Consider the following 26,268-nt stretch of genomic DNA (forward strand, 5'->3'; position numbering starts at 1 on the left):
TTAAAACCAAAATATAAACTGCCCTGTGAGCTCGAGTTCATATGGGAAAATAGAAGGAAAGCAAAGTTATCATTCAGTTTAAAATTAGGCCTAAGGTAATCTGTAGACTACATGAAAGAAAAGAACCAAAAAGAAAAATAAAGTAATAAACAAAAAGCAGAAGTCTAGCGAAGTGTAGTAGAAACTGAGGTCTAGCATTAAGCTAGTTTTAAAATATAGGCGGGGATACAGTGGAAGTAGACAGAGCAGCCAAGTGTGAGTGCGCCCTCCGACCACGCACAGCACAAGAAGCAAATCCAAAAAGTGGATTTCTTTTTCTTTTTCTGAAATGGAGTCTCACCCTGTCACCCAGGCTGGAGTGCAGTGGCGCGATCTTGACTCACTGCAACCTCTGCCTCCTGGGTTCAAGTGATTCTTCTGCCTCAGCCTCCTGAGTAGCTGAAATTACAGGTGCCCACCACCATACCAGGATAATTTTTGAATTTTTAGTAATAGAGATGGGTTTTCGCTATGTCGGCCAGGCTGGTCTCAAACTCCTGACCTCAGGTGACCTGCCTGCTTCGGCCTCCCAAAGTGCTGGGATTACAGGGATGAACCAGTGTGCCCGGCCCAAAAAGTGGATTTCTGAAAATGTGATGTCAGTGTATATACTCTTAAATTCAACAACTATATAAAGAACTAGATAGTTTGCATGTTTAAAACTACCAAAAAAAAAAAAACAATTTGAAGCATGTTTAACTCTTTCGTGAATTTAGTTTTTTTAACCTACTTATGATAAGACTTTAGAATATTGACTGCCTCAATGTATATACAAGACCGATACACCAAGTAGTTACCTTCTGTATCGTAACACTTTTGTTTAAAGGAGACCAGTAAAGTGGAAGAAGGAAATAATTAAAAGATGAGATGGAGTTCAAACTCTACGTGCAATAAGAAACTTTATGAAAATGGCTACTTTTACTATGAAACTAGGACTATCACTTACTGAACACTCGCCATTATCATATTTAATGCTCATAAAATTCCTATGACATATATGCTGTTGTTTCTAAGATATTACTGTGCCCCGATTTTATTGTTGTGGAAACTATATCATAGAGAAGTTAGGAAATGTGGTTCAGCAGGGATTTGAACCACGCTGGCTCTAAAACTCTTAACTACTGTGCATTTTCCTAGTTGCAAGAGAGAAATGAAGAATTTAAATAAGAAATATTATGGTTCAATCGCTTTCTATTTTAAAACTTGTCTCAAAAAAATCCACTTACATAAGACTGTGGTTTGAACACTTAAGAATTTGGATGGAAGGCATTATTCTTCCTGTTATTAAGAAAATGGTCTCTAATTTTTAGATCACTAGGCAAGACAGTCCGTTCTTTACATCTAACCAGTTCACATTCAGCCTTGATGATGTCTGCATTTTCTGGCATGCTTAAAAAAGAAGACTGAATGTGATTCCAAACATTGTCTGCTGGGGATGCAGATGCACATGGCTTCCAAGTTGTATTTTGGAAAGTGAATGGCATTGTCCTTCTTGCACACTTGAGGAAAGATTTTGCTCTGCTCTGAATCCCAAGGCAAATAATTGGTACTCCACACAGAAGAGCCTGTGGAGAGACAGTCATTTCCCCTGTGGTTGCTCTCAGGCTGTGGGTTGAGTATGGGCTGGTGATCATTTAGTAGATGAGCCTTCTGCTTGACTGCTGTTCACAGATAACTCACTTCATGGTTACTGATCATGGAGGGGTTGAGCCTTAATACCTGGTTGATCAGCTGGTTGGAAACTGCTTATGCATTGCCAATAAAGTTGCCATCCTGTGGAGATCAAAAGGCTACCTCCATTCTTTACAATTCTGGATTAGCATGATTTCCTTTCCCCTTCTCCCTCCACTTTCAGCCCCTTCCTTCAATCTTGCTGTTGAAGAAGAGGAAGGAAAAAAGAGATCTGTGGTGTACAGGGAGATAGCTTTGATCTCCACTGCTTTGCTTTTTCCTCTCTCTTTTTTAACCATCCAAAAGGCTATTTCTAACACCGAAAGGTGTCATGTTGCTTGCTTCATGGGAGAGCTCAGCCTCATTTCCCTTCAGCCAAAACAGGCTGCTACAAATCCTCTTATTTCTGTGATTTTACTTGGCTTCCAAACATCTTATGACAGTGTTGTTCCACACATAAGATAATATTTTGAACAGCATGACTGTGCATATCTTTCTGACTTTATTCAAGGAGAGAAATACCTCTGTGGCGTTCACAGCTGTCCATGGCTTAGAGCCGGAAAAGAATATTCTGTTTATTTAATTAATTCGTATTATTTTTGGGGGAAAGTGGATAGCAGGTAAGCAATTGTAGAAAATGTTCTAGGATCACAAGATGAGACTAAATAGTCTATCTGGGCTTAATGCTTGTCACCTAGTTTGACACTTAAATGAAGCATTAAAAGCACCATCAAAGGATACAAGCAAATGTCAACAGAGCAATGTGGTTCTGTGTTAAATGGGAATATAGTCTTTTTGTGTCAAGTGATTGCTTTGTATGCAGCATATAGGAAATAGTCGGTTTTGCTTCCTAATAATACAGTATTTTGGGGATCTATTTTTAAAATCATGTTAGTCTTTCAGTTAAGTAGAGCAAGGTTTACTAGAACACATGTTTAAACTACTTCTGGCAATAACAGCTCACAGTTAAAACACTTTCTCAAGATGCTCTTGGTTAGATTTCAGAAAGTATTAAGTTCAAAGTATATCTAAATTCAACTCATCTGTACAGGACCTGAGAGCTGGGGACAGCTTGTCCACAGTCAGCCATGAAAGGAGCGTGGAGTCCTCAAAGCCCTCCTCTAAGATTATTTACCGCCTTCTGCTTGAAACACAGTTCGTAACCCAGTTTGTATAGAAAGTTAAAGAGTAAAAAAGTCTGTTACATGTGATTATTAAGTACTTGAAAAGTACGTAATTTCAGGTATATGTTATCTCTTGATTTAACTTACAGTTTCAATGAGGATAACAAGATAGTATTCATATGACATGAAAGTCTTTGGATCATGTTAGGTATGGTCATAATTTATGCAACATTATGGCGTATATATATAACACCAACTTGCTAAGTTCATTCCTGGGTTCGGTAGAAGAGGAAACAAAGGCTAGATTTTAGCTTCTCTGCACTAACGTGATTGGAGCCCTTTTACATTATTATCAATTTCAGGTAGAGTAGGAAAAGAAAATGAAGCCAAAGAATGATTGAATCGGGTCACAAATGTCTGTTTCAATATCATTTGGCGACATAGTGCTAATGAGATCCACGAAGTCTCATAAATTGACCTCCAACTTCACCTGCCTGCTGTTACATTTTCTTGTTTAGCATGTGATTTTCTTTTTTCACTAATGGTAGACTTTTAGTTTGGCTAAAGAAATGTATCTGTCTGCAATTCCTTGCCTATACAAGAACATGTCTACTTTTTAGTTGCATAGCTCTAAAGCTGATTTTGGGTACTTAGGCATTATTGAAAAGGAAGTCTGTCACTCTGAAACTTCACTGAAATGGTCCTGGCTCGTACAACAAAGTGAGTTAAAGTACCTTTGTATGTGTTAACTACACGTACCTCTGGCAGCTTTAAACTTCTTTAGTTGCTTGGTTTGGGAAGTAATTTCAGTATATCCAGACCATTCCATTAGCAAGTTGTCTGAGTAAAGTAAACCAGCTTGTACAGGCTGTGGAAAATAAAACTCGTCTGTTCATTTCCCTTGTATCTGAAGAGGAGTGAAAATGCCCTTGCAACCTGGTAGAACGACCACTTGCTTAAATTAATGAATTTAGTAATATATTTGCAAAATCTAAATCTGTAGAAGAAAAACAGGGGAGACGTAAAGCTTTCATTCAGATATCTATGCAAATAGGAAGGGTATTCACTGACAAGATCATTGCTGTTCATCTCCATGAATTCAGATTGAACACAAGCATCCTAAGGACAGCTTTGATTCAAATTCAGTATGGTGATGAAGACGAAGAAACTCATTGTGTTCTTGGATCTTTTCTCCTATCATGGGTCATTGAATCTGAAGCGCTCATTGCTTTTTAAGAGTCTATGTATAGATATGGATAAATAAATATATATATATATATTTACATGATTAAAAAACCCAAGTGACTTATTAAGTGATGATTGATGCAGTAGTATAGGCCCAGCTGTATACACGGAACCTGGAACACTAGGAATCAATAATATCTCTAATAATAATGGTAATACTGATAATGCCTAAAAGTTATACAGTATTATTATCTGCTTGACAAAGTGCTAACATGCCTTATCTTATTTAATACTTAAAACAATCACATTAGAAATGAATATGTTGTTATTAGCCCTGTCTGTCAATATGAAAAATGAGGTTCAACAAGTTAAGCTCTTTCACTATGGCCAGTCAATGTAGTAGAGTGAAGATTTGAAATTAGCCTGTCTCATCCTAGAATTCTTGCTTTTCACGATTCTACAAACACCCTATACTATTCCCTTAAAGATAATGAATGTAGATGAAACAGTGTAAAATATGTTTAGAACATATTTAGATGCTTTTTTGGGAGGGAACTACATCATGCTGCCAACCTGTTTTAGTTCCTTTTTAGATGTTTGATTTTTATGTTGCATCTTACTGTCTGTTGCTTTCTTCTCTTTGTCACATGATAACCCACAAAAAAGAGTGTACCCTGGTATTACACACCCTTCAACACAGAAACGTTAAGTCTAGCCCCATAATATGGTTTTTTCAGTGCTGTTCAGTTTGTGGAATAAATTTGAAATAGTAAGTACCAACTAGTTTTTATGGTAGCTCAGTTGTGTGAGTAGAATTGTCCTTACAGAGAAAGTAGAATCGCTGTTATCCTTATTCTGTAAGGAACTGATTGTTTAGTTTTCATTTTTTGATTTTAATAATAAATGGCAATAAGATGTAATTGATAATAAAACATATTAAACAGAAGCTTAGTTAGAATTAGCTTAGTTAGAATTAGCTGTGATTAGCATTCCTTTAAAGGTGTTTTCTTCTTCAATGACAAGTTTTACGGAAAACAAAGACTTTAGCATTGGTTCATGTAATTCCTGCCAATGAAACCTGTGTGAGTCTGTAATAGCTACCAAAAACAGAACTGTAATCGATACTCTTTCAGAAGTAATGCAGTTGGTTTGGGGAATACCATTCTTTTGCTTTTCTTACTGTTTTAAATATGTGTTTCTGACTATGGCTGTTGTATAATTTCTTAGGTAGGGTTTTCTCAGCTGAATTCAGTGGTCTTCCAAAGTTATTTCCAAATACGTAGATGGGATTGTATATTTACATTCATCTATTTCCATAGGTTTGGGAGTTTACATAAGGCCTAAATGAAAATTGAAGCTTTCCCCAGTTTTTTCCTCTATACCACTAAGCAAAACAGTATCATATCTAAAACTTTCCCCTATTTGAGACTTGGTTCGTATTAAGGTTTTTACACTGTTTTAAAATATACTTCAGGCTGAGCATGGTGGCTCATGCCTGTAAACCCAGCACTTTGGGAGGCTGAGGTGGGTAGATCACCTGAGGTCAGGGGTTTGAAACCAGCCTGGCCAACATGGTGAAACCCCATCTCTACTTAAAAAAACAAACAAACAAATTTTATATATCTATATATAAAAAATATATATAACTATATATATATTTTTTGCAGTGAGCTGAGATCGTGCCATTGTACTCCAGCTCAGGTGACAACAGTGAGACTTCCATCTGGAAAAAAACAAAAAAGAAAAAACAAAACCCCAGAAAACAACACACACACACACACACACACACACACACATACTTCAGGACTAGGTGCAGTGGCTCATGCCTGTAATCCTAGTACTTTGGGAGACTGAGGTGGGAGGATTGCTTAAGCCCAGAAGTTTGAGACCAGCCTGGGCAACATAATGAGATGCTACAAAAAACAAAAACAAAAACAAACAAAAAACACAACTTATTATGGTGTGGTGGTGCATGCTTTTAGTCTCAGCTACTTGGGAAGCTGAGGTGGGTGGATGAGCCCAGGAGGTTGAGGATGCAGTGAGCTGTATTCATGCCATCGCACTTTAGCCAGAGTGGAAAAGTAAGATCCTGTCTCAAAAAACAAAAGTATGTATACATAAATATATATAATATACAATATACATATATATGTATACTATGTATGTATACATATACATGTATATACATGCATACATGCTTCATAATAAATATATTTTAGTACATCCATTGCTTTGCAGTTTGCCACTCATTTAATGCTACTTGTTTATTATTAATGGAGCTTAATAATGTTATTTTATTCCTCAGTAAACTACTATCAATCATGATAATAATAAAAAATTATTATTCAGCAGCTGCCAACCTTTGCTGGTATTAGACACTTGAAGGAATGTTTCAGGCATACCTGATAATGTGCAAGAGCTTTTAATACAAGATTCAAGTTGTGTACATATAGACCACAAAATGAAATGTCAATTTACATTAGTGAATTTTTGGCGCTATATGAATGAAAGATGTTTCCGATATGTTGAAAGAAGGGAGAATAGCATTTTGGGATCTGGGTTTCCGATACGATGAAAGAAGGGAGAATTGCATGTTGGGATCTGGGTTTCCGATATGTTGAAAGAAGGGAGAATTGCATTTTGGGAACTAGTGGGTCAGGGGATTAACTTCATCGGGAAACTCTTCCTGGAATAAGTAGGTTTCCAAAGAAAGGGTGCTGAGAGAAATGATGGAGAAAACTTGTTTGACTAGGGAAGGTATCTGAGAGGTGCATTTAGGGAAAGTATTTGTGAGGTACATTTAGGAGTGGTGATCTGAAAATCTGCTTTAAGAGGTAGATTGTACAGCTATTGGTTATTACAGAATTTCACTTATGACATTGTTGTATTGTAAAGAGCATTATTTAATAATCTCATTCATTCTTTCAGTCACCTAACCAGGCAACAAAGTAGAAAAAAAATGCTCATTCCCTGTGCTTAAGGAATTTATGGTAAATGGTTGGTTGCTGTGTAGGTGATTTAATAGAAGAATGCGTGATGACCTCTGAGTGAGCTTATATTTAGACCATAAAAAATAATGCATATGTTAATTAGCTTGATTTAACCATTCTACAATGTTTGCGTATTTAGAAACATGTTGTACACCGTAAATACATAACATTTTTATTTGTCAATTTAAAAAATAAACAATTTTTAAAAATGCTTCAACCAAATAGAAGGTGAAAGTAAAATAAATATAAATTTGATAACCTAATTCTTAGAGATTAAGACATTTGTTTTCTGGCATTTTCTTTGAGGTTATAGATAACAGTAGACAGGTAAATAGGCTTTGATATAATGCTGTGTGTATTTTTATTTTCAATCTATCAGAGAATCCTTTGGACAGTACCTTGGAATATCACTGTCTCTGTCCTTCCGCCCTCTCCGCAGTACCCTGAACACGGTCTTCATTCTTTCCTCATTACTTTCTGTGTCACGAATTATCTCTTCATAGCATAGACATTTACAATTTTTATAAAACTTGTCTGCATATTAAGCTAAAACCTAATTCTAATCCCTGACCTACTGGCCTGGTTTTATCCTCCAAAGCTACCCAAGGTAAATCTAATTTAGTTTTTGTATTAGAAGAGAGTTCTTTTGTTTTTTTTTTTTTTTTTTTTTTTTGAGACGGAGTCTGGCTCTGTGCCCAGGCTGGAGTGCAGTGGCCGGATCTCAGCTCACTGCAAGCTCCGCCTCCCGGGTTCCCGCCATTCTCCTGCCTCAGCCTCCCGAGTAGCTGGGACCACAGGCGCCCGCCACCTCGCCCGGCTAGTTTTTTGTATTTTTTAGTAGAGACGGGGTTTCACCGTGTTAGCCAGGATGGTCTTGATCTCCTGACCTCGTGATCCGCCCGTCTCGGCCTCCCAAAGTGCTGGGATTACAGGCTTGAGCCACCGCGCCCGGCCTCTTTTGTTCTTTTTAAACTTGTTATTCTTCAGGCACAAGATGCGCCCCCCTTTTGTGTTTTATTTTCTCATTTGATGAAGATTCATTTCCCTTGGTTCTGTTGTTTTTGTTCTTATTGTTTTAAATATATCTAATTAGCCAGTGTCTTTCTAAAGTGTAATGTCAAGTTTGAGGAGTCTACCTTCCTTTTTATTTAAAAATGTAAATAGCTTTTAACTTTCTCCTCACCATCCAACAAATCTTGCATTTTATAAGTGTTCCCTTGGTATCCTGGGATGTAATGCTTTTCTGGATCAGGAGATTTAAAATGTATTAAGAAGCCAGATAACTGATCTTTTCATCTTTTTTTCCCACTGAACCATCTGAAGTCTGGTCTAAAGTCACAATCTCACAAATAAAACTTAAGACATTCTTTTTTTTTTTTTTCCTGATATTATTTTGTAAGAGTTGAAAACTGAAATGCCTATACAAGGTCTGCATAAGAAAGGAAGTGCTGGTTTCAGGGCCAAGAGGTGATTGGCTGAATCTTGCTCCAGGGAAATACAGCCTCAATGTAGACAAACTTTCAGATGGACTTTTCAAGAGGAAGCATAAATTCGTATATTTAAATACAATTTCCTAACCAATAAATATGGATAGTTGAGTGTGAATGAATAATAAGTGCTTGCACCAAATATGGTATACAGGCCATCATTTTGTGGCTGCAGTATTACACCGCTCATCCTACAGCCAACGGACCAATCTGTTGCTGCCTATTTCTACTCTGAATACATCAGTATCTCCTTACTTTTTGTTATCTTCTGTGTTTTACCTTTTTATTTTTCTGGTGTTTGCCCCTCTTCTTTGTATAGTTACTAGTTAAATGTTTACATAATGGCTTACTTGACCAAAAGCTTCTCCTTTATTGGTAGCTATTTACATTTTACAAATTGTATTTGTTGAGCTAGGCAAAGTGATCAGTTTTACTGTTTATGTTTATTCTTTTGTCCTAAAGCTAACAAACAAAGAAAACAAAACCACGAGCTCTTTGATGAGCTAAGAGTCCCTGATGAGCTGAATAAATAAATATAGTCTTGAATAAGAAGAGAAATTATCAACATGGTTTAAAGGCTTACTGATTGCTATTAAGAGATGCACCACTGTGTTGCATATGAATTACATGTTAATAAAATACATTAAGGAAATTTTAAGAAATAAAAATAAAGAAAATTGAGGTTGTGGCTGGATGGTAAAGAAGTCCCTTTCTTCTGCAAGTATTTATTGCGGGATTATTTTTAAAATCTAGTTTCCCTTATTTGTTTTGTTATTTGCTAATAGAGTATTAGTTATTTAACATAAATATTTTCAGGAGAGAAGCTTAATCTAAAGGGTTGGTAATCATTAACAATTGAATATTAACCAGAAATGAAAAGAAAGCATCTCTGAAATAATTTGTCAGTGAAAAATGTTATTTAACTTACAAAATATTGATTTGTGCACAGTTTTCAAGAGTATATCTAGCATTTCTGTGAGGAATCTTGTGCGTATTTCATAAATGTTTGTGAAATAACATTTGGAGAATTTCTTTAGGCAACATAGAAATGGTATAATATGCTCAGGTGGTTGAGATATACTACAAAACTAAATATATGAAGAAAGTTTTGTTAACTCTTTTTTTTTCCTTGGGAAAACTTGGTTATTTTTTGCAAAATTTAAGAAAAGTATTTCTAAATGTAGGAAGTTTTATTTTTCATTATGCTTCACAGTAAAATGCATAGAATTTCTTTTTGTGTCTGAATGATTCATCCTGCTGGAATAATATGGTAGTCCCATTGGGGATCATTAAGAGCATTACTCATGTAAGACATCTATCAGGGGCAGCCCTCCTCATGCTAAATTCTAGAGCTACAGCTCAGGAATAATATGAGACGCTCACAGGCATGAGGAAGGGAATAACGTCTGAGTGGGAGAAGGTCAAGGCACGGGCAGGGAAGAGGTCAGGAGCAGTAATGTGCCCTGAGCAAGGAGAGCGGATTCATTTGAAGCTGGAAACCATCAGCAGCATTTTATTGTCCATAGGAGGCATGTTTAAAGATGAGCATTATCTGATGCTTGACAAAATAGCTTGCCAATAATAACGGATTCTTCATGATTTGAAAAGGCAGCCGTGATTCCCACATTTCTTTGGAAATTGTTTCTATAGATGATAACTGCAGCCCTTAGAAGAATGTCATGAGACTATATTAGCTGATTTGTCTAAGCTTTGATGATTTTTATTGTCCCTGGGACCATAACTCTATTTCTCCTCCTTATTTCCTTACAAAGACCTTTTCTTCTTTGTGAACCATAGAAATAAAATGTTTAATTCATTTTCTTATGAGACAGTACCTTGTATTTGGGTGTGTTGGAATTGCTGATTTGCTTACGTTGCACACATGCCTAATTGTGGCACTAACTTTAACCACATGAATACACTCTTACTCCTCTGGCTTTTCTAACATCTGCTTCCTCCATGTGGGGATACTCTGTCTATGTCCTTTCCTCTCTGTCCTTTTCCCTCCCCTCTTTTCCATCCCAGTGAATCAATACAGGTGTCTCATCTTCCAGCTAATGGGACTGAGCTGTCCCATTCACCTACCCAGGATAGATTTGATGTACTTCTTATCTTTCTCTAGCACCCTCTACATACTGTCTTTACCCACAGTCATGCCATGTTGCATACACTCATCTGTATCTCCTTTCAAACTATGAGAGTCTGTGTCTAATGAATTACTTACAACTGGCACATATGTCATTCTGTGAATTAATAAGTGATTTAGGGAATAAAATTGGAGTATGAATTTCTTGACTTTACTTTGACAGGAGTTATAGAAGGGATGAATACTCCTTCTGATTTTTGAGTAAATCGTTAATTTAAAAAGAGAAAAAATGAACACATGAAAGAAGAAATACCAAAATTGCCAAATATCACAAATTTACATCCCCATGTTAAAAAAAAAATTCAAAACTCTTGGAACACCTTGTGGTAGAAATGTTGTATAGCACCAAATTTGGAAGTAATTTATAAATGGGGGTACTCACCAGTTATATTTGTACTGGATCTCACAAAATAGATTGCTAAGGACTTTGGATGTCTACCTTAGCTTGGAGTTTGTGAATTTTTCTATGGGTTTTCTGTAGACTGATTATGGTATAGTGCAGGAGAAAAACATGTCTTGGATTTAGAGCAGGTTGTTGCTGGCTTTGAATCTGCCATTAAGTAGTTTTTCACCACCCCGTGGGCATGTTGTTTTCCATCTGTAATAGAAGGTAATTGAACCAGTGGATATTTCAGTCTCTTCCAGAATTGAAGTGCTGTAGTTTTTAACCTAGGAATAACACAGTGAGCGGGATTATTTCTTAATGAATTTTTCCTCCTTGGTGTGCTTTTCAGTAGAGCATAGGTTATAAGGCTTCAGGGTTAAAATACCTACGTTTGAAATCCCACTTCATTACTAAGTAGCCATGTCAACTTGAATGGATTATGTCAATAGAAATTTTTATTTTTCATTATGTTTCACAGTAAAATGCGTAGAATTTATTTTTGTGCTTTTTTTTCTGTTTTCTTTATCATTAAAATGGAGATAATATGAGTATCTACTTGATGGGGTTACTGTGAAAACTAAATAAGTTGACATATGTACAGTGCTTCAAAGAGTGTTTGGCATGTTTTGACTTCTATTTAGTGTGAATTGTTGCATTGTTTCTATTATTATTTTCCTAATTAAGTAGTTTTTATCAAGTTTTGTTTGTTTTGTTTGGCTTTTTTTTTTTAAAAGAAACTAGTTTATGTTAGTTCTGGGCGTAGACCCCGATTTACAAACCCCAAATTTAAAAAAAAATTTAATCTCCCCTCCTGGAGATTTCAAAACAGCAAACAAACAAAAGCAGAGGAGGCATGAGCATGTAAAGGAAAATTCAGTGTTAATTTGACAGTTTGGAGACAGATTTCTGGGCAGATTGCCATGTCAATGTGATAGCCATTTCTATCCCAGTAAAGGGAAATATAATAATGTTTATGCTGTACAAAAATGCCAACAATTACAGGCTGTATCAGCTTGCCTCCCCACTCCCACATTTAAAAAAATGTTAATGCTTCTAAGAGGATTAAGAGATTTACAATTACTGTGATTATTTTAATCAGATTATAGATCTTCCTTTACTTGGAGCTCATCTCTGTAGCATTGGGGAATGGAGGTTTTCACGTGGAGTGTGGGACGGGCACAGGGACTGAGAAGTGAGGAAGATGGAGAAAAATGAGGCCCTTTTGAATCCTGGAGCAATACAGTGGGTTCTAAAGACAGGTGAAGTACTAGCTGCAAACTTCACTTGTTGAAAATGTTTTTGAATCCCAAGACACTCTTTCCAACTTCCTTCTCTACTAATTAAGTGACACCCTCAAGAAACCAAAGATGAAATGGAAAGTATGAATACTGTGTCTTAAGAACATGATTTTCAGGTTAGCAGTTGACATAAGCCTGGGAAATTCAGTGATATTTATGGCGTAATACGGTGGTTAGCAGCTTGGCCTCTAGAGTAATTCATTGATTTAATAAATAATTATCACATTTTGTGTGTCTGGCTCTCTGTACATTAATTTTGACACTATCACTGGTGAACTGTGAAATTGATTATATTTAACTTTTCTAAATTTTCCTTATCTGTAAATGAAGGATAGATTAAATGCAAAACACACATATTTCTTATAGGTATTATTTAATTTTATCTCTTCATATGAATATGTATTTCCAGGAAAGCAGCAAAATGTTGGACTATTGATACTTAATGCTAATTCAGTACCATTTAGAAATAATCATACTGGAAGAAATTTGAAGGAAGTAAGTAGGGAGAGGTGTAGGTTCCATGGCCAAAAGAGCAGACTGATTTCTATTGCTGCCAACTTGAGTGTGACATATCCCCCTTCAGACTGTGTGCCTCACTCCAGGCCGGCGTTTCATGTGTGCCCGTCATTGCCACTTGGTTCTCATGTGCTCATGGTCAGTGTATCAGGGAAGCCTTCCTTGAATTCCTTACATACAGATTCGCCTGTAGATATCTATAGTCTCTTGTCACTGTATGGGATGACTTATGGCTGTTTGACAGAACCTAAGTATCCAAATAGTTGTTGCCCCACCCCCTAGTACATAGTGGGAGCTCCGTAACTGTTCGTTGAATGAATAAAATTCTAAACTGATCATTTTAACATTCTAAAAAAAAGCGTATCGAAGAAAAAATAACATGTTCTCCTCCAAAAGGAAAATTAAATAAGTTTATGTTATCTAATATTTTGCTTATCCTTAATATTGATGATTTTTTCCTGTACATGTGATAGTAAAGAGCTCACAGTGAGGTTGCCTTCAGTGTTATTAAAGAGGCACATTTCAATGCTGAATTGCTTCTTGAAGGAACTTATAGTGATAAGCTGTATATTTGAGATTGCTGAGAAACATCTAGAGAATTTGAGAACCTCAAATTGTCGTTAAAATACATATTTTTTAAATTGCCTAGTATCTTACAGAAACTAACTCATAGATAGATAGGCAGAAGAAGTACAGTGAAACTCTCTCCGATTCTTTAGGGTAATTGATGCAACTGTTAGAAGTACAGTGAAACTCTCTCCGATTCTTTAGGGTAATTGATGTAACTGTTACTGGGTACTTGCCATAGGTCAAAGATTTCTAGGCAGTGATGATATGAAAACAGAATTAGTTATGGTCACTACACACAAAGTTCGTGATATGGTTTGGCTGTGTCCCCACCCAAATCTTATCTTGAATTGTAGTTCCCATAATCCCCTTGTGTTGTGGGAGGGACCTAGTGGGAAGTGACTGAATCATGAGGGCCGTTACTTCCATGCTGTTCTTGTGATAGTGAGTGACTTCTCATGAGATCTGATGGTTTTATTTATTTATTTGTTTATTTAATTTTACTTTACGTTCTGGGATACATGTGCTGAACATGCAGGTTTGTTACATAGGTATGCATGTGCCATGGTGGTTTGCTGCACCTGTTAACCCATCATCTAGATTTTAAGCCCCACATGCATTAGGTATTTGTCCTAATGCTCTCCATCCTCTTTCCCCCTCCCCCCTGACAGGCCTCAGTGTGTGATGTTCCCCTGCATGTCTCCATGTGTTCTCATTGTTCAACTCCCATTTATGAGTGAGAACATGCAGTGTTTGGTTTTCTGTTCCTGTGTTAATTTGCTGAGGATGATGGTTTCCAGCTCCACCCATGTCCCTGCAAAGGATATGTACTCATTCTTTTTTATGGCTGCATAGTATTCCATGGTGTATATGTGCCACATTTCCTTTATCCAGTCAATCATCGATGGGCATTTGGGTTAGTTCCATGTCTTTGCTATTGTAAATAGTGCTGCTGCAGTAAACATTTGTGTGCATGTGTCTTTATAGTAGAATGATTTATAATCCTTTGGGTATATGCCCAGTAATGGGATTGCTGGGTCAAATGGTATTTCTGGTTTTAGATCCTTGAGGAATCATCACACTGTCTTCCACAATGGTTGAACTAATTTAGAGTCCCAACAGTGTAAAAGCCTTCCTATTTCTCCACCCTTTCTCCAGCATCTGTTCTTTCCTGACTTTTTAATGATTGACATTCTTTTTTTTTTTTTTTTGAGACAGAGTCTCGCTCTGTCGCCCAAACTGGAGTGCAGTGGCCAGATCTCAGCTCACTGCAAGCTCCGCCTTTCGGGTTCATGCCATTCTCCTGCCTCAGCCTCCCGAGTAGCTGGGACTATAGGCGCCGCCACCTTGCCCGGCTAGGTTTTTTTTTTTTTTTTTTTTTTTGTATTTTTTAGTAGAGAGGGGGTTTCACCGGGTTAGCCAGGATGGTCTCGATCTCCTGACCTTGTGATCCGCCCGTCTCGGCCTCCCAAAGTGCTGGGATTACAGGCTTGAGCCACCGTACCCTGCCATGATTGACATTCTAACTGGTGTGAGATGGTATCTCATTGTGGTTTTGATTTGCATTTCTCTAATGACCAGTGATGATGAGTTTTTTTTCATATGTTTGTTGGCCACATAAACATCTTCTTTTGAAAAGTGTCTGTTCATATCCTTTGCCCACTTTTTGATGGGATTGTTTGATAAATGGGATCTACTTAAACTAAAGAGCTTCTGCTCAGCAAAAGAAGCTATCATCAGAGTAAACATGCAGGCTACAGAATGGGAGAACATTTTTGCAATCTATCCCTCTGACAAAGGTGTACTATTCCGAATCTACAAGGAACTTAAGCAGATTTACAAGAAAGAAACAAAGAACCCCATCACAGAGATCTGATGGTTTTATAAGAGGCTTTTCCTCTTTTGCTCTGCACCTCTCCTTGCTGCTGCCATGTTAAGAATGTGTTTGCTTTCCCTTCCACCATGGTTTTAAGTTTCCTGAGGCTGCCTCAGCCATGGTAAACTGTGAATCCATTAAAACTCTTTCCTTTATAAACTACCCACTCTCAGGTAGGTCTTCATAGCAGCATGTGAACGGATTAATACAGTTCACATTGTGTAATAACTGAGGAAGGCATATGAATAATTAGAATATGGTGAACACACACCCACATGGTAATAGAAGTGCAAGAAGGGAAAATGTACTTCCTACTAGGGTCAAGGAGTATTTAAAGAAAATGTGACCTAAATATTAATGAATAGCTATCTGTTTTGCTTGATTGCCCATCAGACTAAGCAGAGGTAAAACATATATAGGCAGAGATAAGAAAAATCATGTTGTATGTATACTGAAGAAACTATCAATAATTTAGAATTATTGTCACATCAGATGCCTATAAAGATAAATCTATGGTCAGAATATGAAGGTTTTCTCTTTTTTGTTCAACTTTTATTTTAGATGTGGGGGGTACATCTGCAGGTTTTTTTTACAAAGGTATATTGCGTGATGTAGAGGTTTGGGGTAACAATGATCTAGTCAGCCAGGTACGTAGCATAGTACCCAAAAGTTAGTTTTTCTACACATGCTCCTTTCCCTTCCTTTCCCCTCTGGCAGTCACTGATGTCTATTGTTCCCATCTTTATGTCCATGAGTACCCAAAATGTAGCTCCCACTTATCATTGAGAGCATGTGATATTTGGTTTTCTGCTCCTGTGTAAATTTGCTTAGGATAATGGCTTTCAGCTATATCCATGTGGTTGCAAAGAACATGATTTCATGCTTTTTTATGGCTGCCTAGTATTCCATGCTACATTTTATTTATCTGTTCTACTGTTGATGGGCACCTAGGTTGATTCCATGTCTTTGGTATTGTAAGTAGTGTGATGAACACGCAAGAGTATTTGTCTTTTTGTAGGTCAATTTGTTTTATTTTGGTTAATGGGATTTGGGGCTTGAATAGTAGTTCTATTCTAAGTTCTTTGAAAAATCTCCAAACTTTTCTTTACAGTATCTGAACTAATTTACATTCCCACCAACAGTGTATAATAAATGTTCCCTTTTCTCCACAGCCTTTCCAATATCTGTTATTTTTGACTTTTTAGTGATAGCCATTCTGAGTGGTGTGAGATGGTACGGATTGTAGTTTTGATTTGCATTTCTCTGAATATTAGTGAAGTGGAGTGTTTTTTCGTATTTTTCCTGTCCATTTGTATGTCTCAGAATATGAAGATATTCTTATTCTGTGTTAAGTAGACTGCCTTTAACTATGTGGCAAAAGAAGCCATTAAATGCTTTTTATGTAGGCAACTGCCTATCCAAAATAGGGTGGGATAGAAAGATCTCTCAACCAGTAGCATGAAAGCTGGACTAGGCTATCAGAATAATAAAGGGTAGAGATGATGAGTAAAGACATTGTTACTGGAAATGAAACAAAGAGGAAAGATAAACAATTTTTGGATAGTAGAATGAACAGATAGAACTGATAGAATATATGCAGCAGGAAGGGATTTCAGGTGACTATCAGGAGACAAGACTAACATGAACTACAAGGACTTAAGCAATAAGGGAAGAACAAAATGTTTACAAGGAACACTGGGAATTGCACTTTGGTAGACTTTGTGATGCCAGTGGGCTGTCTACCTAAGCATTTTATAAAACATGAAACGCAATGCCTAAAATGTTACAAAATATTAAGATAATAATCTAATTTAGAGATTCAGCTTTAGGAGAAATCTGAGTATAAGTGGTAGGGCAAGTATCTCTGTTGAGAGGCTTGAGAGCAAGCAGGTAGAGACAGAACATGGCCTAAAATAAAACTAGTTCTTCCTGCCTGCTTTTGCTGTTGTTATCATCATTATTATTTAGACTAAAATACTGTGAGCTGGTACTTAAGATGAGACGTGTGTATTATTAAAGAAGAGAAAATTAAAGGAAATGGTTATTTCTGAGTCTGTTTTAGTGGCATTCACTTCAACTTTGTAAAGTTTACTCTTTGATAAGTACATTGCAATTGCAGTATACACTATTGATTTAGAAAAACCATGGGGTATGGAGTAGGTGCAACTTGCAATTTAATTCCACAAATATTTACTGAGCAATCACTATGTAACATTATCTAGAATAGAATTACAGGTTCACTGAATCTCAGAGTGGGAAGAAAATAATGAAGTCTGGTCCATCGTATACTAAAACAGAAATTCATTCATGTTTACACATTAAGGTCTTTATGTGTTACTCTTCTTATTTCCAAAGAGAAGCCTTCTCTTTCCCCACAAATGCTAAACTGCTTGCACTATGCAACTTGTCAGATCTCATCTTTTGAAATCCTCTTTCTTCCTCTTACCCTACTGCCTCATGAGCACTCAGCACACATAAGACAGGTCAAGCATCACTTCAGGAGGGTGTTTATCCTCCCGTCCCCAACTCTAATTCTTCAAGTCTAGGTGAGTTGGCCCCTTCTATGTGCTACTATGGTGTTTTGTACATGTCTTCACTGTAAGAACGTATCAACTACATTGTGATGTATTTTACATTTATTTGCTTCCACTCCACATTTGGAATAATTTGTGGGTATGGTAGATTTCTTGATCTCTGTTTGTCTAGAACCCAATACAGTATCTCCTGCTTCAATCTCAGTGCTTCATTGATTGAACAAACCTTTAATGACGTGGAGAATGTGAAGCACAGAAAAGTGAATTACTGCTACTAGAATTATTTGTTCATTTATTGAATGCTTAGAATGGATCACCACTCCACTAGGTGAATACCAAAAACATACCAAACCAAAGAACCCACTTTTTTCCCTGGTTTCTCATGGAACCTATATGCTAGTGGTCAGAGAAACAATCAATACTTTTTTATAAAAAAAGATCTCTTTCACAGTGGTGTTGAGGAACATTTGAAATTATTCCATACCACCCACAAACCAAAAATGTAGGATGCTTATTCCTTCTTTTGGCAAAGTTGGAGTGGAGGAAGGAGAAAACTCTATCTGGGTTTGTCAAGCCCAGCACTAATGACATTTTGGGCCAGACAATTCTTTGTGGTAGAGGCTGTCCTATGCATTGTAGGATGTTTAGCAGCCTTCCTTGGCCCGTCTCACTACCAGTAGATAGCATCCCCCATTTGTGACTGGCAAAAATATCCAGACATTGCCAGGTGTTCTGGGGAACAAAATTTGAGAACCACTGTCTTATATCTACATGAAGATACTCCTCAAAAAGAGTCCATCTGGCAGAATGACATTGAGGTAGGTTAATATCTACTTATATATTAATCTACCTCTACATAAATGATACACATATAAACATGTATTCTTATGTGTATACACACGTGTTTGTGTATCTGTGTACACAAACAATATTTGTAGCAATTTATTATAGATGCTTAACAAATAGCCTTGTTAGCCTGAAGTTCAAAAGTTGTATGTGTGTGTGTATGTTTGTATGTGTGCATCTATGTTGTTCACACATTTAAATATGTTCTGCATTGATTTTTTATTGAAAATGGGTTTTATTAATACATCAGTAAAGCCATTCCTTGCAGACTAAGTTTACCGGTGTGAACTGGTCAAATCTTCCATGAGGATGAGACACAATAAGAGAATCAAATAGGAAATAGGATGATGTTGCAGTGACTTGCAGAGAGAGGCCACCATTAGATAGAATAAATGCAAAAATTCATGGGTAAAATAAGTCCAAAGGTTCGGAGGTAGGAAAAGCTTGATAAATTAGAGAAACAGAAGTGGTAGATTGTCCGAGGATAGAGATAAAGGGGGAGTTTTGTTTTTTTTTTTGTTTAATAGAGATGGGGTTTCACTGTGTTGGCCAGGGTTGTCTTGAACTCCTGGCCTCAAGCAGTTCTGTCTCAGCCTCTCAAAGTGCTGGGTTACAGGTGTGAGTATCGGAGCCACGCCTGGCTGGGAGATTGTTTTGAGAAGTCATGACCCAAGAGCCTTATGTACCAGTTGGCAGAGGTATTTGGTTTATTTCACATTGTTTTTAAAATATTGGGCTAACATATAAAAATTGAGATTTTTCATAAAACTCTAGATTTCTAGCTTCTCTGAAAAAACTAGATGGTCTTATAACTTCAGATTCTCCCTCCCATATGGAATCTTTCATCTGGAGCTGGATTGGAGCTGCCCCTGTATGCATGTTCTCTGGTTTGCCAGTACCCTTCGCTTAGACTGTGTATGCCCACATCTGAATGTCTGGCCTGTGTTACTCTTACTTAACTACCTGATCCTGTAGGTACATACTTTTTATTCTCTTAATTTAGGGGCTTGAAGGGCCTACTAAGGGCTTTTTATTACTTTTTAATTTCATTTTATTTTTTTGGAGACAGAGTCTCGCTCTGTTGCCCTGGCTGGAGTATAGTGGCACCGTCATAGTTCACTGTAGCCTCGACTTCCTGGGCTCACGTGATCCTCTGGCCTCCGCCTCCCAAAGCATTGGGATTACAAGCATGAGCCGTTGTCTCCGGACCTGGATTTTTTTAAAGAACTTAAGCGTGAATTAAGATGGTGTTAAGCAGAAGAGTCACATGATTTACTTTGAAAACGGAAAAGATTACCCAACACGCTCCCAGTCGACGGGTTATAGAGGCAAGAGTGGAGACGGGGCAGAGATTTAAGAGATCACTTTAGAAGGGTTTGGTAATGGCTGTGTCTGAGGTGGTGCCAGGGAGGTGGATAGAAGAAGTGCAGGCCTCTGTGTTTCTCTGTTTCGGGTTCATCATGCTTGCTGGCGTCATTAACCGCCCTCTGGAGCAAGCGTAGGCACCATGAGCAATAAGATGCCACCCTTTGGATTTGTGCAATGTAGCAGTCCTGAAAACAGGATTTTTGGTACGTGCTTTGCAGGTAGAAATCAAGGCTCCTGGTGGTGAATGTGCCTTATGTTGGAAGCAACGGTACTTAGGGAACGAAAAGAATGTCATCAGTTACCCAACTTTATTTGGATTATTCTTTGTTCCGTTACAGATGGAATTGGTTAAAATTACTTTATGTCAGTATTAAAAGTATAAGGTGCGCCACAGAAGACAGCAGAATAGACACTTCTGGCTTCGAGTGTACAGCAGTCATTAGTTTCCATCTGGCTCTCTAAGCAAGTGCCATATGAAAACTGTCCTGGTAGGCTGAATGTATGGATTCACGTCTGTGAGGTATGTATAAACACACGATGTGAATTCTTGCCCCTTCTAGCGTTTTAATGGCCTCCCATTAAATGGTAGGTCATTATACTTTTCACTGAGACAGTGAAGGGTGATTAACTCTGTCTGGGTTCAACCAGTGTAATTTTAGAGGCTACAAATATTGTTCCAAGTCAGGTTAAGGTTTAAAGGTGAAAGTATAGTGAAGCTTGGCTGCGTGACTTTTACAGCGTTGAGTTAATGTACACAAACAAAGAAACTCTTGTTTTCTTTCCATTATGAGTGCAGAGAACAAATGACTCACTTGTTTTAGAGAGGAAAATGTGAAAATTAGGTTGGTCTACAATAAAATTCATGCTGTGTGAACCCATTTACTCGGTGTTTCCAATTGAAGGTTCTTTTAAAAGTCCTGTTTCACATTGCTGAGATTTAGATACTCTAGACCCTGCATGTGATGACCTTTGTTAAGATAATACTATCCTAACAAATGGCATCAACAGATTTACTATCTTTTACGTAAAGAAGGCAGTTTACCTCCATAAAATATGCTAGCGACATTTAGACAAGAAAATCGTCCTTTTCTTTCCACTGTTTTTAATAGATCCAGCTTCCCCCCAGATGCTTCCATCCTCACCATTTATCTGAGTAAATACTTGGGGTAATCTGATACAGCCCTTTCCTTTTCACTGGTTGAATTCAAATCTTGGAGCCTGGATATCAGTCAAGGACTGGAGTTTGAAGGCATAAGGTTACTGGTGGCCATAAGGTTACTTGTGGAATTAAAAGGCGAAAGCTTCCTTTTAAAACTCTGTTCCGTATCTTTCTCATCTTAAAGGCGGATGAGAAATAAAGTCTGATATCTGTATAGATCAATTTGGCCTAAATGACTAATTTGTTGAGGCCTCTCATGAGAAACTTCATGTAAGTACTGGAAACTATAACATCCTAGTCTTTTTTTTTTTTTTTTTAAAGCTGGTATCTAGTAAAATAACCATTCTCTTTCTTCTCCTTTAATATTTAACACCCTTTTTACACACAACTTTTGCTTTGATTTGAATTTCTGTCAAAACATGACAGGATTTTGTGGGAAAAAAACATGTTGGCTTAACAGATTTTGATGCAAACTTTAAAGAATTTAGAGAACATCTTGTTTTTACAGAAGTAGAATAGATTTCACTTTGGAAGGCCTGGAAAACAAAATAACAAAACAAAAGCCTCACAGGAATGAACAATTATGGGCAAAGTAAATAGTTCTCATTTGGGCCAATGGATCCTTCAGAAAACACAGCCGCCCGATCTGGTGTGATTCATGTTGTGAAGGTTGGGGTGAGATGACTAGGTCTAGTCCCTGAGGTCATGGCGGAAATGCGAAGGTCAAGGCTTTTCACTTAGCCTTGTGTCAACAGCGTCATGCCCTAATAAGCCTAAGAACTGATTTGACTGGGTTCAACTACATATATAAGTGTATTACACCCTTGCCTCCACTTAAATAAAGAAGTGAGTAAATGCAGGCTGTTAGGCCTTTGTACTGCTGCCTAAATTTGACTCAAATTCCAGGAATTTAACTATGAGGGAAAATAAGGTCTCCTTACAATGCAATTTACTTCGGATTTGAGGATGCTTGTTAAGTAGGATTTTTAAAGAAACGCTTTGAAAGTATGCATGTATGTGTATGTGTGCTTGTGCTTATGCATGCACCCTTGAGCATCTTATTGTTAAAATTAATCTTTTTATCATATCCATCCACCCACACATGTCTGATTCAAGAACATGTCAGATTCACAAGTGTGGACTCATTTCACATTATTTGGCTTGAATGCAGTCCTCTTGTGTTCAGAGTTGATTTCCTTTGATGATTTAAAATTGGGTTAGATTCTATAATGTTGGGATTACGAGACGAGAACGGAGAAAGTCTGAGCTTGGTGTTGTGAAAATGCTTAGATAAAATGTTGTCCAGCTTTTCTGCCACTCCATGGCCAACTACATACATGTTTTCTCATCTCCAGTGAAAATCTTGGCGTGTTCTTTTGTCCTTACTGCTGCTTCAGCTTCTGGTAAATAGAAGAATCTGATTCACTTCAGAGCATCCTTGAACAAGGATTTTGTTGCTCTGGAAAACACTAGATGTACACAGACAGGCTTGAATTTCTTGGATGTCTTCTAGTGTGAAACCATTTGTGATAATGTTGTGTTTCTAGACTCTTTTTTTTACTTGTCTTGGTCTTGATTTTAAATGCCTTAGACAAAGTTCACACAGGCCACGACTGCAAGGGTGTTTGTCTTCTGTTTAAACAGCGGCTTCGAGATTGTGTAGCTTTTGCTAGCAAGCCACAGCACACCTTGACTCACACTGCTTTAAACAGTAAGTAAATGTATTATGTCATACAAGTAATAATGCAAGTGACACAAACTGCTCACACATGTCATCAAGCACTACGTATTTTCTGCCATCGCCAGGGTCCGCCTCTACTTAGGACTACTTTTCCTTGTTTAGGCAAAATAGTTGCTAGTGGTGACTAGGGATCCTTCTTTCACTTTCAGCAATAGTGAGAGGAAACCCTCCTCCAGCTTAACAGTGTAAGCCCTTCCCATCAGTCTTATTGAGCCACCTTCACGTAAATACTACCTTTGGACCAATAAATGTACCAAGGAAATGACATGTGGAGGTTGGCTTAGCTAGATGATATCTACACCTGGTTCCAGGATTGGGATCACCTTCACCTGAAACATGTTGGGTAGCCATGGATACCTAAACAATACGAGATCCATTAGGAAGGCATATGCCCACCATGCTCTTTGTCAAATAATTGTATTTAGTCTTATTAGTAGAAATTATTATCCTGGAGCATTCTGTCATTACATGATAATCTGCACTGTTTTCTTTGTAGGCCTGTGATACAGTTTTCATTTTAATTTTTAGCCATAATTCAAAATTTAGTCATACTTTTAATTTCTGCAAGTATATGTTCTCTGATTATTCATTTTTCATAGCATATTTTTTTCGTAGATAGAATATCTCCCTAAATATTTCTATCTTATTCTCTAAGAGTTTTTTTCCATAATTTCTTCTATGATGCCTGAGTTAGCTCCATTTCCTCTGGTGTCAGTGCTTAGTTTCTTAATTTTGGCCCTTCCATCTCATCCTGCTGCTTTTTCTCGTATGTCTGATAATCCTTCCTATGGAATAAGGAGCTGTGTAGTTAATAAAAGTCCTCTGTTTTTGTGTTACAATTGATTCTCATGTGGAATTATCACTTAGAGTTCTGTGTGAGGTAAGAAAATGTGAGACTTTTGCTAGGAAGCCAGCTGTCAGGCTACAGGATCACTCAAATCACATGGTGAGCGTTACACCAGGTTTCACCGGGAAAGGGTCAGTTGTTTTTGCTGGAGGTAAGTGCCAGCTGCCTGATTTCTGCCTGCATTTGGGGAGGGGATGACAAGTGAAAGATCTGTCCTTGTATATACCCTCAGTTAATCCTTTGTCTTCAGTTCCCTTCTCACATCCATCTTCCAAAGTTCCTGCTGACTTTGGATCTTGGTTTCCAAAGCTACTTCAGCACACTTCTGTATTTTCCAGAGCTTTTTTGCAGCAGATTCTAAGCTGCAGCTCTATTTAATTCCTGAACATGTTCCCACTCTTTCTCCTTCCTCCAAGATTGTACTAATAACTCTTGTTCTTTGGTGGTACCCGTCTTCCTACCCCAGTTGGTTTTCCATCTCAGGACTTTCCTTCAGTACCTTTGCACATTTATTTCAGTGAGTTTTCAGAAATAGAGGAGGCATTGTGTGTGCCTGGTCTGCCTCCTTAATCAATTGCTAACCCTATCCATAATATAATTTATATTTAGATTTTTTAATGCAGGTTGTTATTACCTGTAATAATGAACATGGTGGGTTGAAATACAGTGCTAATATTTTCACAGTGATTTATTAGACCCTTAAATGGAACAGCCACAGACTGATTCCTATTACAAAGGCAATTTAAATTATACGTATTTTAACTGTATGTGTAATAGCTTATATTTGCCGTTTTATTTTATTAAGCTTGCTTGCTAAGTTTCATTTATAAATATGTAAATCCAGAATTAATTCATTTTGCTGTTCTTTTCACTCATTCAACAACAATTGATGGGACTTCTAGGAGGGCTAGTTACTGAAAATAGCCTGGTATGTAGTTTTTTTAGTTTTATATGTAAAATGCGTGCTTTAAATTTTAATAAAGCCTAACTAAAGATGAAGAACTGATTTGGAGATTTGAGAAAGAACATGAATACCTCACTCTCTTTAGAGTGAAGTAAATGTAGATTTGGAAGAGGATGGAAGATGCTTACATTTTTGTTTATGATTTCTGCTGTGCCAAGTACAATACTTATAAATAATAACCATCCAATAAGTATATATTGAAAATATGAATGCAATCTCATGCTTTGTTATTAGTTATAAATTATGGTAATTTAACTTGTCTTCACTTTAACTTATTTATAATTAGCTTACAAGGAAAACTGACTTGTTTGCCAGAAACCTGTCTCAGATTCATTGAAATGCATGCTTGTAGGGGTGGCAAACTTTTGGCAGAGACACTCCACTGCTCTCCTGTTTAAATGCTGGAGGAAATTGTAACTTAACATTGTGGAATATTAGCCAAAAAACGGTTTATTCATTTATTCTTACACATTCAGTGTGACCAAAATGGCATGTCACCAATCAACAATGATTGAAAGAGCACCAAGGGGGAAAAACATCTAGTGCATTAGGAAAAATATTCTAGTGCATTAAATATTTTCTTAGGAGAAATTTTAACATTCTAGTTAGTTTAAGAGAGAAATCTAATGTTGGCAGATAATTTCTGCTCTCTTTCTTTTTTCCTGCAGTGGCTCCTGCTATCGTTAAACACCACTAAGGTGTACAATTCTTTAATCAAAAGGAAAATACTTTGTTTTTATACCCATTATGGACTTTTATTTTGGCTTTCTATGGACTTTTTTAGGCTTCCACTCAATAATTTATTATATACAATTATATTTAAACAATCCAGAAGAGCAGTAACTTAATTTATCTATGAAATTCAAAAACCTTCCTGTCCAACGGAAGTATCTTTTTTCAATGGTATCTAGGTTTTTTAAAAAGTAAATTAGTGAATAATCAGCAATGACAATTAATTTATACAGCAGAAGGAAAATGCAAGGGAGCTGTTTTCTGCTTTCATTCCCACTGAGAAAACTCAATGTTATATCCTAGACAAAGAAAGCTGTATTCCTCTGTTCAAAATAGTTAATTTCTTACTTTTATTTATTATTATTATTTTTTTCAGACAGGGTCTCACTCTGCTACCCAGGCTGGAGTGCTGTGGTGCAATCTCAGCTCACTGCAACCTCCACCTCCTGGGCTGAGGTGATCCTCCCGCGTCCGCCTCCTGAGTAGCTAGGACTACAGGCTTGCACCACCTGCCCAGCTAATTTTTGTATTTTTGGTAGAAACAGGGTTTTGCTATGTTGGCCAGGCTGGTCTCAAACTCCTAACCTCAAGTGTTCCACCGACTTTGGCCTCCCAAAGTGCTAGGATTACAGGCGTGAGCCACTGTGCCCAGCCTTATATACAAAGAAATAACTGTTTATGTTCAGGGGTACATAGTGATGTTTTAATACATATAATGTGTGGTAAGCATATCCATCCTCTCAAACATTTATTATTTCTTTCTGTCGGGAACCTTCAATGTCTTCCTTCTAGC

The 26,268-nt window shown here is 37.2% G+C and overlaps 1 protein-coding gene and 1 long non-coding RNA gene across 6 annotated transcripts in view; both read left to right on the top strand.

The window, feature by feature from the left end:
- The window catches only part of ROBO1 (roundabout guidance receptor 1), a 420,921-nt gene that overhangs the window by 4,698 nt on the left and 389,955 nt on the right, over positions 1-26,268 (top strand). The gene's annotated exons all lie outside the window — the stretch shown is intronic.
- LOC117083664 lies at positions 478-16,375 on the top strand. Its single transcript, XR_004437155.1, has 3 exons — positions 478-616; positions 3,503-3,505; positions 16,363-16,375. It is a non-coding gene; the product is annotated as an uncharacterized LOC117083664 (long non-coding RNA).

This window comes from Trachypithecus francoisi, unplaced genomic scaffold (assembly GCF_009764315.1).
Source record: "Trachypithecus francoisi isolate TF-2019V2 unplaced genomic scaffold, Tfra_2.0 Lachesis_group0, whole genome shotgun sequence".
Lineage (NCBI taxonomy): Eukaryota > Metazoa > Chordata > Mammalia > Primates > Cercopithecidae > Trachypithecus > Trachypithecus francoisi.